Raw genomic sequence first — 14348 nt, 5'->3', positions numbered from 1 at the left:
AAAATGAAGTATCTGAGTCTCAGTGCTCTTTTTAGCCACTTCGAACATATATTTGTTCTTTTGATGTCCGGTGTGAATAGGGCTGCTTTATCTGACTGCTGATGGGCTAAACAATGCATCTGAGTTGTAATATAGAACTCAATTTGCTGGGACTGTCATCTGAAAGGCCTGGACAATTTATCGAACACTACAGATGAAAGAAAGAGAGGGGAAGAAAATTTAAAACTGACCATTTCTAAAATGAAGAAAATAGGGCAGTAAAGGGTATTGTAATATACTTTAATCTTCCTTAATGTAGAAAAATATGAAATGCCATTAAATCTTCCTTTGAAATGGATGTGGTCGCATGGCTTGAGCACCCAAATCTAGTTAATGAATCTATTTTTAAGGCAAATAAACAGGAAAGAAGCAGTGAAGGAGTGATCTGTGCATTATATGACTAATTCAGAAGATGAAAGGCAGAAAAATTAAAGTTAAATTCACACAAATATTAGAGGTAAGGAAAATGTTGCAGGTGTAAAAAAGGAAAGCCTGCATTTCCCGTGGGTGGGTGTTGGAAACAAGCAGACACTTTCCTCTCAACAGCAAATTCGGGAGAGATAAAAGTGTTTCAGGAGGCCCAATAATTAACATTTTAAAAGGTTTTCTTAATAAAAAAATGATTCCACAATAATAGCAATTTAATCATTTTACTTGAAAAATTAAATCGATTGCAAGCATTCATTTGTGAGGAAGTGGCGTTTACAGAATTTGGATGACCTTATCCAATCAGATCTCTACTTTAATCACTTTAACTGGAGCCGATATACAAAAAGAAAGCTGGCAACAGTCTGAGATTCAAAGGACAATAATCTGGGGAGATTAACAGTCCTCCACAAAGGGCCCACACCACCTACTTATCCTTCATTCTTTGTTACAGCCAGAACATTACTAATGGAACTCAGACCATGTGCCGAAGAGTCTGTTGGGGAGACGGGCTTTATTAGGGAGTTTCATTGGTGTCCGCACCCACCCCATGTGGCAAAATGGCCTTGGGGGCATACTACCCCCTCAATAAAATAAAGAAATTTTTAGCACATTAATGCAGTGCTGAGGGTTGATCTTGGCCAAACTTAAATTATAAAGGATGCCAAGGTTTAATACCTATTAACTTGTAAAGCATTATAAATGATATTTTGTCGCAAGACCAGAGTATACAAAACATTTTTCACAGACATTGTTTAATGTAGTCTTCACATCACAGCCCCTTTTCTCGAAAGAAAAAGATACCCACTCTCTCCTTTCTCTGCTTTGGACACCTCCTAGGCAAGCAGGGACACCCCCACCACCTGACTGTACATGTTGAAGGAGACAATGGACATCAACACATCTCTCAGAATCCCAGCTCCTAATTGTAGGGAACCTGAAGACCCAGCTTGGTCTAATGTCCACTTTGGTCCAATCCATGGTCAGGGAACAGATCACATTACATAAATGTGGCTGCAAGATGGGAGTAATCCTCAGAGAAGGGGAGAAGGGCCTGGAAGACATCTCAAAAGTATCTTTTGCCCAGAGCTGGGGAACACAAAAATTAAGAGCATGACTTCAGATGCCAGATTTCCCAGCTGTGTGATCATGAGCAAGGGTCTTAACCCCTGTGTACCTCTGTTTCCTCATCTGTAAATCGGGGTGATAAAGTCACCTATCTCGTGTACTGTACTAAGTCGCTTCAGTCTTCTGACTCTTTGTGACCAGTGGACCAAAGCCCACCAGGCTCCTCTGTCCATGGGGTTCTCCAGGCAGGAATACTAGAGTAGCAGGTTGCCCTCCTCCAGGGGATCTTCCCAACCCAGGGACTGAACCGACATCTCTTAGGTCTCTTGCACTGGCAGGTGGGTTTTTACCACTCAGTTCAGTTCAGTTCAGTCGCTCAGTCGTGTCCAACTCTGCAACCCCATGAATCACAGCACGCCAGGCCTCCCTGTCCATCACCAGCTCCCGGAGTTCACCCAGACTCATGTCCATCGAGTCAGTGATGCCATCCAGCCATCTCATCCTCTGTCGTCCCCTTCTCCTCCTGCCCCCAATCCCTCCCAGCATCAGAGTCTTTTCCAATGAGTCAACTCTTCGCATGAGGTGACCAAAGTACTGGAGTTTCAGCTTTAGCATCATTCCTTCCAAAGAAATCCCAGGGCTGATCTCCTTCAGAATGGACTGGTTGGATCTCCTTGCAGTCCAAGGGACTCTCAAGAGTCTTCTCCAACACCACAGTTCAAAAGCATCAATTCTTTGGCGCTCAACCTTCTTCACAGTCCAACTCTCACATCCATACATGACCACAGGAAAAACCATAGCCTTTTACCACCAGTGCCCCCTTATTTTACAGGGAAGGTTAACGTGGGGATTAAATGAGCTAATAGAGGAAACACTTTTAGAACTACATCTAAATAGATAGCATTGGGAATGTATTCCTTACAACTGTTGACTATCATCACCATTATTTTTGTTTACCCCATTTTTTTTAACTTGAATAAAGTGAACTTAGAAAGGTTACATGCCAGGCTCACAGCCATGAGGGGTGGCCTCTAACATCAATCTTCTTCAAGCTACTGCCCTGCTTATGCCCTATTAGGGCTGGACTGTGTGTGTATGCACCCTGGCAGGCTAATGTTTTACCCCATTCATTCATCCCTCAACAACTGTGCCCAGAGGTCCGTCGTGGCCAGGGAGAGAAGGGAGGTCATGAGACAGCATCATACCCTGCACTGGACGAGTTGCTGTTTAGTTGCTCAGCCGTGTCTGACTTTTTATGATGCCATGGACTGTAGCCCATCAGGCTCCTCTGTCTATGGAAGTCTCCAGGCAAGAACACTCGAGTAGGTTGCCATTTGCTTCTCCAGGGGATCTTCCTGACTCAGAGATCAAACTCACATCTCCTAAATTGGCAGGTGGATTCTTTACCACTAGGTCACCTGGGAAGCCCATGCACTGGACTAGCCCATTGTCAAAACCAAGGCTGTGTGGTCTGCCAGACCCACCCTCCCAGAAAGTTCATTAGCTCTGATTTGCCGCCCCCCACCCCCCCCACACACACACACACACTCGACCCCGGCAGGCTTTCCAGAGTGTTCCTTCCAGCTGCATTCACTCCTCTGCCTGGGAGCAGTGTAAGAACCCTGAATTTCTCTTTCACGGTATGTTCCCGTCAGTGTGAAGTCACCTCACAGGGCCCAGCGTTAGTGGTTTCTCAATCAATGGCAGCCATTACAGTTCCGAAAGGTCTGAAAGTGTTAGTCACTCAGCCATGTCTGACTCTTTGTGACCCCATGGACTGTAGCCCACTGTGTCCTCTAACCATAGAATTCTCCAGGCAAGAATACTGGAGTGAGTAGCCATTCCCTCCTCTAGGGGACCTTTCCGACCCAGGGATCGAACCCAGGTCTCCCACGTTGCAGGCAGAGTCTTTACCAGCTGAGTCAGCAGAGAAGACCCATTACTGTTACGAAGGGGAAAACAAACACTGTTGGAGCAACCTACAGGCTCCTAGCAGTCGGGGCCAAAGTGGGGCCCGTGTTGATGCCTTCACACCAAGCCTTGGGCTCAGGCTCCAACAAGAGCCTCTTGGTGCCAACATGACCAACCACTGTGGACTGGGCACTGGCCAGCCTGACTCACAACACACTCTTGTTGTCTCAGAGGGAGGGACAGGGCCAGGATATCCCCAGCTTTGCTCTAGCTCAGGGCTCTTCTGTGTTCTCAGGGGGCCTTCCAATATTTGACTCAAACTAAGCTTTTTATCATATATAGTTTTTTAGCATAACCACACGCCTTCCAAAATTGAATGCAGTCTGTGTGTGTACTCAGTTGTGTCCAACTCTTTGTGACCCCATGGACTTCAGCCCTCTAGGCCTCTCTGTCCATGGAACTTTCCAAGCAAGAACACTGGAATGGGCTGCCATTTCCTCCTCCAGGGGATCTTCCCAACCCAGGGATCAAACCCACGTCTCTTGAATCTCCTGCATTGCAGGCAGATTCTTTCATCACTGGGCCACCTGGGAAATGCAGTGGAGACACTAAGACATCAACTAGGGTTGCAACTTGTTTCTGAACACATCTCAGAAAAAAGGTTCTCTTTCATTACTGTTTAATTGATTCAGTTCAGTTCAGTTCAGTCCCTCAGTCGTGTCCAGCTCTTTGCAACCCCATGGACTGCAGCACATCAGGACTCCCTGTCCATCACCAACTCCCGGAGTTCACTCACACTCATGTTCATTGAGTTGGTGATGCCATCCAACCACCTCATCCTCTGTCGTCCCCTTCTCCTCCTGCCCTCAATCTTTTCCAGCATCAGGGTCTTTTCCAATGAGTCAGCTCTTTGCATTAGGTGGCCAAAGTATTGGAGTTTCAGCTTCAGCATCAGTCCTTCCAATGAACATTCAGGACCGATCTCCTTTAGGATGGACTGGTTGGATCTCCCTGCAGTCCCAGGGATTCTCAAGAGTCTTCTTCAACACCACAGTTCAAAAGCATCAATTCTTCGGTGCTCAGCTTTCTTTACAGTCCAAATCTCACATCCATATGTGAATATTGGAAAAACCATAGCCTTGACTAGACGGACCTTTGTTGGCAAAGTAATGTCTCTGCTTTTTCATATTCTGTCTAGGTTGGTCATAACTTTCCTTCCAAGGAGTTCAGTTCAGTTTAGTCATGCAGTCATGTCCAACTCTTTGTGACCCCATGAACCGCAGCAGGCCAGGCCTCCCTGTCCATCACCAACTCCCGAAGTCCACCAAACCCATGTCCATTGAGTTGGTGATGCCATCCAATCATCTCATCCTCTGTTGTCCCCTTTTCCTCCTGCCCTCAATCTTTCCCAGCATCAGGGTCTTTTCAGATGAGTCAGCTCTTCACATCAGGTGGCCAAAGTATTGGAGTTTCAGCTTCAGCATCAGTCCTTCCAATGAACACCCATTGGACTATAAACACTATTTATCGTCCAACTCTCACATCCATACATGACCACTGGGAAAACCATAGCCTTGACTAGATGGACCTTTGTTGGCAAAGTAATGTCTCTGCTTTTTCATATTCTGTCTAGGTTGGTCATAACTTTCCTTCCAAGGAGTAAGCATCTTTTAATTTTAATGGCTGCAATCACCATCTGCAGTGATTTGGAGCCCAGAAAAATAAAGTCAGCCACTGTTTCCACTGTTTCCCCATCTATTTGCCATAAAGTGATGGGACCAGATGCCATGATCTTTGTTTTCTGAATGTTGAGCTTTAAGCCAACTTTTTCACTCTCCTCTTTCACTTTCATCAAGAGGCTCTTTAGTTCTTCTTCACTTTCTGCCATAAGAGTGGTGTTATCTGCATATCTGAGGTCATTGATATTTCTCCCAGCAATCTTGATTCCAGCTTGTGCTTCCTCCAGCCCAGCATTTCTCATGATGTACTCTGTATAGAAGTTAAATAAGCAGGGTGACAGTATACAGCCTTGACATACTCCTTTTCCTATTTGGAACCAGTCTGTTGTTCCATGTCCAGTTCTAACTGTTGCTTCCTGACCTGCATACAGGTTTCTCAAGAGGCAGGTCAGGTGGTCTGATATTCCCATTTCTTTCAGAATTTTCCAGTTTTTTGTAATCTGCACAGTCAAAGGCTATGGCATAGTCAATAAAGCAGAAGTATATGTTTTTCTGGAACTCTCTTGCTTTTTAGATGATCCAGAGGATACTGGCAATTTGATCTCTGGTTCCTCTGCCTTTTCTAAAACCAGCTTGAACATCTGCAGGTTCACGGTTCACGTATTGCTGAAGCCTGACTTGGAGAATTTTGAGCATTTCTTTACTAGCGTGTGAGGTGAGTGCAATTGTGCAGTAGTTTGAGCATTCTTTGCACTGCTTTTCTTTGGGATTGGAATGAAAACTGACCTTTTCCAGTCCTGTGGCCACTGCTGAGTTTTCCAAACTTGCTGACATATTGAGTGCAGCACTTTCACAGCATCATCTTTCAGGATTTGAGATAGGTCTACTGGAATTCCATCACCTCCACTAGCTTTGTTTGTAGTGATGCTTTGTAAGGCCCCCTTGACTTCACATTCCAGGATGTCTGGCTCTAGGTGAGTGATCACACCGTCATGATTATCTGGGTCATGAAGATCTTTTTTGTACAGTTCTTCTGTGTATTCTTGCCACCTCTTCTTAATATCTTCTGCTTCTGTTAGGTCCATACCATGTCTGTCCTTTATTGTGCCCATCTTTACATGAAATATCCCCTTGGTATCTCTAATTTTCTTGAAGAGATCTCTAGTCTTTCCCATTCTATTTTATTCCTCCATTTCTTAGCATTGATCGCTGAGGAAGGCTTTATCTCTCCTTGGTATTCTTTGGAACTCTTCATTCAAATGGGTATATCTTTCCTTTTCTCCTTTGCTTTTCACTTCTCTTCATTTCACAGCTATTTGTAAGGCCTCCTCAGACAGCCATCTTGCTTTTTTGCATTTCTTTTTCTTGGGGATGGTCTTGATCCCCATCTCTTGTACAATATCACGAAACTCCATTCATCGTTCATCAGGCACTCTATCAGATCTAGTCCCTTAAATCTATTTGTCACTTCCACTGTATAATCATAAGGGGTTTGATTTAGGTCATACCTGACTGGTCTAGTGGTTTTTCCCACTTTCTTCAATTTAAGCTGAATTTGGCAATAAGGAGTTCATGATCTGAGCCACAGTCTGCTCCCAGTCTTGTTTTTGCTGACTGTATAGAGCTCCTCCATTCTTATATACAAGAATATAATCAGTCTGATTTCTATTTTGGCCATCTGGTGATGTCCATGTGTAGAGTCCTCTCTGGTGTTGTTGGAAGAGGGTGTTTGCTATGACCAGTGTGTTCTCTTGGCAAAACTCTATTAGCCTTTGCCCTGCTTCATTCTGTACTCCAAGGCCAAATTTGCCTGTTACTCCAGGTGTTTCTTGACTTCCTACTTTTGCATTCCAGTCCCCTATAATGAAAAGGACATCTTTTTGGGGTCTTAGTTCTAAAAGGTCGTGTAGGTCTTCATAGAACCATTCAACTTCAGCTTCTTCAGCATTACTGGTTGGGGTATAGACTTGGATTACTGTGATATTGAATGGTTTGCCTTGGAAAAATGAACAGAGATCATTCTGTCGTTTTTGAGATTGCATCCAAGTATTGTATTTTGGACTCTTTTGTTGACTACGATGGCTACTCCATTTCTTCCAAGAGATTCCTGCCCACAGTAGTAGATATAATGGTCATCTGAATTAAATTTACCCATTTCAGTCCATTTTAGCTTGCTGATTCCTAGAATAAGCAATGTTGACATTCATTCTTGCCATCTCCTGTTTGACCACTTCCAACCTGCCCTGACTCATGGACCTAACATTCCAGGTTCCTATGCAATATTGCTTTTTACAGCATCAGACTTTGCTTCTATCACCAGTCACATCCACAACTGGGTTTTGTTTTTGCTTTGGCTCCATCCCTTCATTCTTTCTGCAGTTATTTCTCCACTGATCTCCAGTAGCATATTGGGCACCTACCCACCTGGGGAGTTCATCTTTCAGTGTCCTATTTTTTTGCCTTTTCATACTGTTCATGAGGTTCGCAAGCCAAGAACACTGAAGTGGTCTGGCATTCCCTTCTCCAGTGGACCACATTCTGTCAGACCTCTCCACCAAGACCCGTCCATCTTGGCTGGCCCTATATGGCATAGCTGTTTCATTGAGTTAGACAGGGCTGTGGTCTGTGTGATCAGATTGGCTAGTTGTCTGTGATTGTGGTTTCAGTCTGTCTGCCCTCTGATGCCCTCTCTCAGAGCCTACTGTCTTTGTGGGGTTTCTCTTACCTTGGATGTGGGGTATCTCTTCACAGCTGCTCCAGCAAAGTGCAGCTGCTGCTCCTTACCTTGGACGTGGGGTATATCCCCTCGGCCGTTTCACCACTATGCTTAAATCTTAAGGTATGCCTTTTTTTTTTTTTTTTTTTACCATTTGCAAGCAGGATTTATTCACTGCTACAAATAAATAAATAAATAACCTAACCTGAACTGGAGCTGAGGCTGCTGTAGGTTGCAAAGGTAACTCATAAACTCAAATTCAAAACAGTTTTATGGTTCATATTGATTGATTTTAAATATTGTTCACTTGAACTTCTAAAATAAATTTATACTGCTAAACTGTCCTTTCTATCTATATAACAGATGTTAGTTATCCCAATAAAATTAGGTTTGAAAAAAGACTAAAAGCCTCCTAAGAAATTTCTAACAAAAAATAATTTGGGGGAATAAGTATGTTCCAAACAGTGCATAGGACATTTTAAAAAAATATTTTTAGTAATTTTAGTGTTATGTATCTGAAATTCATTTATCTGGGCATTTTATATTTTACCTGGCAACTCCACCCCAAATCCAAACGGACTGACTCACCATGTTGGGATATTTGTTCAGCTTGGTTTGATTTGGTCTGGTTTTACTAATGCTGGTTTAGGTTTTGTTTTTTATCAGCGTCCCTGACGTCTCTCCTACCCGGGGAAGTCCTCAGCTTTCTCAAACGAGTAAGACGACGAACAGCCATCATTCCACCCACCTTCCAAAGGGTGGAGACATCAGAAGACAACGAAAGGGGAGAAACCTGGAAGCAGAGCCACCAAGAGGTGACTCTGAATGAAGACAAAATGGGGAGAGCAGTGGGTTGCTTAGGGGAGCCATTTCCCCTTCTTTGATGGGAACCCTGGGCCATGAGCCCTCTGTTGAAAAGACCATGCCGGTGCTCTCTTCCCCAGCACGTATACTAAAACGGGAATGATGCAGTGAAGATTAGCATGGCTCCTGCACAAGGATGACACGCAAACTTGTAAAGTGTTCATATTTTTTATGGTTACCAAAGGGGAAAGAAGAGGGGGGAAACAAATTAGGAGCTTAGGATTAACAGATACACACTACTATATATAAAACAGATAATCACAAGGAGTTACTATATAACATAGGGAACACTGCTCAATATTTGTAATAACTTACAGGGAAAAGAACCTGAAATAGAATATATATATATATATATACGTGCAGCCTCAGTTGTGTCTGACTGCGACCCTGTGGACTGTAGCTCACCAGGCTCCTCTGTCCATGGGATTCTCCAGACAAGAATACTGGAGTGGGTTGCTTTCCTCCTCCAAGGGGCCCTCCCAACCCAGGGATCTAACCTGCATCTCCTGCATTGGCAGGTGAATTCTTTACCATGGCACCACCTGGGAAACCTCTATATATACATATATATATAACCGAATCACTCTGCTGTATACCCAAAACTAACACAGCACTGTAAATCAACTATACTTCATTAAAAGAGAAAAAGCCTATAGGTACACGGACAATGAATTAAACACTCAATATGCAAACAGCTCCCGTAAGTTAAAGAGGAAGCTGTCAGGCCCCAGTAGAAAAATGAAAGGACGTGCCTGCAGTGCAGCAGGATCCAGCGCCTACTAACCATGCACCTCAGGGGGGCTCCTCAATGTCACCAAAGCTCGCACAGACCATAGGGTCTATGAACGGGGTTAATATGAAGGTGAAATGAAACAATGCACCCCATAAGACATTCAGTGATGACACTGCTCCCTTGTCAGTGAAGCTGTACTTAATCATTCCGGAGAAAAACTACACATAAATAAGCAAAAAAAAAAAAAGAGAGAGAGAGAGAAATTTTACTTTACCAGAAATAAACTGAAATTAAAATATTAATGAAGCATCATACTATACTTATGAAATTGGCAAAGATTTTAAGGACTTTAACAACATTATTTAAAGGAGCAAAAAATATTCATAAGTACTCAATGAATGAAGAATGATTCAATAAACAATAAGAGAATAAACATATAGAGAATGGTTAAATAAACAGGAATTTTTAAACAAATAAGGGAATGGTTAAATAAATTATGAAATTCTTTATGCTGCACATTATAAAAATGACCATATAGTATTTTTGTAACAAGGAAAAAAAAGTGTTGGTTAAAGAAAAATGACACTGAAATACTGGGAAATGAACGTGGGTTGGGAAGAGATTTACAGAACGTTCTTTGCGCGTGTGTATAACAAGCTTTTTCGTCCCCCTCCTCTTCCTCTTCTCTGTCTCTGTGTTTCCTTGCCTCTGTCTCTGTTTCTGTCTCTCTCCCCCTCCTCCTTCTTTCCCAGAAAGAACAGTGAGTCCCAGTTTCCTACAATAAACTGCCTTCAGTGAGGGTCTTACAAAATCCTGGGTGAGGGGAGGACGGTTATGAACTCAACATTCTATTTTGAAACACCCCACATGGAACTTCCAGTCTTCCTGTTAGACCTGCTCCTTCTCCAGCTCCTTACAGACAATCGTCATTCTTACCAAGAGCTGGGGGCCGCCCAGAGAAAAGGGAGACCTGGCCTAATTGTAGAAATGCCAAGAGAGCTCACGCTGGACCCTCCCAGGCCACTGTCCTTAATCCTACACCAACATGCAGTGGCTGCATCTCCCAAAACAAGATGTAGCAAAGCACCACACCTGAGGGTCTGCTCAGGGAGCCCTGAGTCTGACAGGTACATGGACACTAACTTACAGTACTCCAGAGACGCGATGAGACAGCTGCTGTCATGGTGAGGTGCGCGTAGCATGATGAGCACCAGGGGAATAGGGAAAGGGGTCCAGGAGTCTGGGGCAGCTTCACAAGGGACATGCAGGAGCAACTGGAATCTTTGAAACAGGGAAGAATATTCCAGGTCAAGAGAACCACATACTCAGAGCCACCAAACTCGAGATCATGGCAGATCTGGGACCCTGCGGGTGTTTATTGTGGGGGTGGGGGAGATGCGGTTGGGCCAGGCCAGGCAGAGCCCTGAATGCTCAGTAAGGGGCACCGGCTTCATCCTGGTCATGCCCATGATACAAGGACAGGAGGAGAGACAGGATCAGCTGGACAGGACAGGATACAAGGACAGCCAGGATTAACTCGATCACTGGCCCCTTCCCTGCCTCTCCGTGCTCAGGAAAGCTCTGCCTCAACAGATGCTCCCTTCAGAGGGGTTGGTTCAAACACCAGGCAAGGAGGTTTCCAAGTAACAATCATCACCTCAGCCATCAGGATAACCATCCTTCCCAAGCACAAGGCCACAGACCTTTACTAGACCTGCCTGGAGCTCCCAACCGTGGGCCCCAAGGAGATGCTCATCTGAACAGTGGCTGAAAGCTGTGTCCCTGCTCTCACCAGGTCCAGCGTGCAGCCCAGGCGCTCTGGTGGACTGGCAGTGGCCTCTGTCCCCCATCTTGATCTCAGGGGTCAGTTGCAGAGGCCTGGAGCCCCTCTGTCCTCCACCCGGGACAAGGCGTGCCTCCAGCCGTGTACAGCAGGTCCGAGGAAACAAAACAAAGCACCACCATTAACTCCTTGCCAGCACCGGCCCTGCTTCCTTTAAATCCAATTGCAATCTCAGAAGCCCGACATCGCCTGAAACAAAAGCCTCACTGATGCCTGGAAGATGGCTTTGGCGAAAGTAGAGCTCATTTCAGAAAATCAAAGCAAAGAAAAATATTGAATACAATTCAGGGGCATAATGCATTATTATGGGCTTTTATGGATTTTATGTATAATTTCGTGTAAAGTTAAGAGGCTGAAGCGATCTCTTACATTCACTGTATTATCAGCCCAGCTCCAAACAATGTTCCACATCTTATTATGTTCACAGTTGACACACTCTCAGACAAATGTGCAGCTGTCTTACTCTGCTATTCATTTCCTCATTACTATTTTATAAATATATGATTAACAGTTATTGCAGCTGCCTAATTCACATTTATTGCAAATGCAACCCCACAAATGAATGCTCAAAGCAAAGAGATGTGGTTTTAGAGTAATTTAAATTTTACAGTTCCATTTACCCTGCTTTTTAATTTACTGCATAATGACCCCATTAGAATAAAGCACATCTGGAAGTTCTTTGGGGAACATTTAATTTTCTGTGGCTTCAGTACTAACAGAACTTGTACCATAAAGCCCACAGATGCCTGGAAGACTGTACAAATTTCCACGTTTTATGCCAAGATGCTGGTTAATTGTACAGACGAGACAACTGTAGCAAAGAGTGAAGATTTTCTTCCCCGGGTTGAAAACTGAAGATGACGACCCAGGATCCTGCCCTTGGCAAAGTTTGTACCCCAGAAACCTGAAAACAGCTCCCTGCTTTTTGATGTCCACTTAGCCTGGTTCCTTTGCAGGAAAGGAGGCCACGTGGGGCTGTGAGTTCTCCGGAGTTTCTGTTGCTTCCCCGCACCGGCCGCACGACTTTTTCCCCAATCCTCTTTGACCCTCATTGTGTGAAAGGGAAAGCAAGGTAGTTTGCAGAGCTCCGGATGCCTGAGCGGCTGGGGTATGAGCTGGGCTCAGCCTGGTCTTCATCTGCTCCCAAGGAGGCTACGCATGCAGCCAGATTCCAGCAGGTCACATTAACGGAGTCGTTCAGAGTATCCGAAATTGATTTGAATATTCAGTACAGATCACTGCAGCAGAACTCATGTATGAGAAATAATGCGAATCCATTGCCATTGATTAGCTAATTTATGTTCTACAACTAATCGAAGCACAAATCTCATTAGCCACAGGTCAGTAAGGCTCGGAGAGAAAAAGATAATCATTTTGGTAGCCTAGTTGGCTGTAAAGACACAATTAGAAGCCAGCCGGTTTTCCAGGCTTCTCTGCCCATCCTCCCAGCTCCTAGGCCATCTGCGAAGGGAATGAGAGGTGGCTCTTCCCCTCGGTTCTGCTGGCCACTGGGAAGAGATCTTTGTCTGTAATCATCCAAGGTGCTTCTTTCATTTCATGCAATAACAACGAACACGGCTTCACTGCTTCTAGACATCCATAGAGCCTGTAAGCTATTTAGAGCCATCACCTGCAGTGAGAGCACAATGTTAATTATTACCTTTTCCATATTTAAGCACTGGGTAAATGGAAAGTTTCAAGACTGGGACAGGGAAGTAGGCAGTGGGGGATGGCCAAGGCTTTCCAGATTCTGATGTGACAGGTATTTTAAAAACCTGTCTTTGTAAAGCACAGGGAAGCCAGGCACTATCCAGTTAGGACTTGCAATTTGAACCTTGAGTTCTGCTCAGTCAATTTTGGGCAGAAATTTTTAACCAGTCTTAAATATGGAAGAGACTTCTCTGGTGGCCCAGTGGTTATGATGCCACGCTTCCAGGGCAGGGGGCACAGGTTCAATCCCTGATTGAGAAACTAAGATCCCACATGCCATGCATGTGGCACTGCCAAAGGAAAATTTTTAAATTTTAAAATAAATAATATGAAAGATAGGAAAATGACAGAGGGAGGGAGCAGAATTCTCCTTTAACTTCACAGTATTAAGCAAAATTCCCAATATTGATAAAAATAGGATGGTCAGCAGCAAACTACTCCTGCTGCTCCCTGCTGGCAATGTCCACAGGATGGCAATTTTTTTTTAAAGGACGTGGTTTCAACAGTGTTGGAATAAGCAGAAAACCGAGACTCCCGACAGACTAGCCTTCTGCTGGTCACACAGACTCTCTACAAGTCTTCTGGCATATAAGACAATGGCTTATACTGGGGACCTTTGCTAAATGACCAGGGACAGAATCCCAAGTGAGGGCTTTTGAATAAACAAATAGGAAAACAACACACCAAAATCCAGATGTTTTCACCGACCCATGATTTCCGGGTCATTGCAATGTCTTTCTGGCATTATAAAAGGCATTACTGTCGGCTGGCCATAGCATCTTTCCACAGTGTTAATCCACGTTCTCTTGAAACAGGACCATCCACATTCCTTCAGGTCTACTGTACTGAGAAGCAAGGCATTTTTAAAGAAGAGAGTTGGGAGCAGAAGAAACAGGCATCTCATCTTCCCCCACGGGGCATGTGTGGTCAGTCATGTTTGACTCTTTGTGACCCCATGGGCTGTAACCCACCAGGCCCCTCTGTCCATGGGATTCTCCAGGCAAGAATACTGGAGTGGGTTGCCATGTCCTATTCCCGCTAAGACCTGGACCTAATTGCACAGGGCAAAGAGCCTTTACCCATGCCTTGAAATTGAAAGAATACTCTGCACTTCCATTCTTTAATTTTCTTCCTTGAAAATTTTCCAGAACTATTGCCGTTTTGATAGACTAGCTCCCTCCCACTCAAAGCCACCGTATCCCCAGACATGTAGGAATTAGAATGGCCCATAGTTGATTCTGACAGCACCACATTCTTGCAGAAAAGTTAACTGTCTTGGGACTGAAACTTGCTGACGTTACCCCATGGCAGTGCTTTTATTTTTATGTTAAAGAGTCTAATAACAGCCTACACTGTACA

The 14348-nt window shown here is 44.3% G+C and overlaps 1 non-coding gene across 1 annotated transcript; it reads left to right on the top strand.

Annotated features, from left to right (window-relative positions):
* The first annotated feature begins 8767 nt into the window (after positions 1 to 8767).
* LOC112444548 (U6 spliceosomal RNA) lies at positions 8768 to 8874 on the top strand. The gene has a single exon (XR_003032904.1). It is a non-coding gene; the product is annotated as a U6 spliceosomal RNA (small nuclear RNA).
* Positions 8875 to 14348: the final 5474 nt, after the last annotated feature.

The sequence above is a fragment of the Bos taurus genome, chromosome 26, assembly GCF_002263795.3.
Source record: "Bos taurus isolate L1 Dominette 01449 registration number 42190680 breed Hereford chromosome 26, ARS-UCD2.0, whole genome shotgun sequence".
Taxonomy (NCBI): domain Eukaryota; kingdom Metazoa; phylum Chordata; class Mammalia; order Artiodactyla; family Bovidae; genus Bos; species Bos taurus.
The sequence above is the reverse complement of the archived record's forward strand: the minus strand, read 5'-3'. Positions and strand labels throughout refer to the sequence as shown.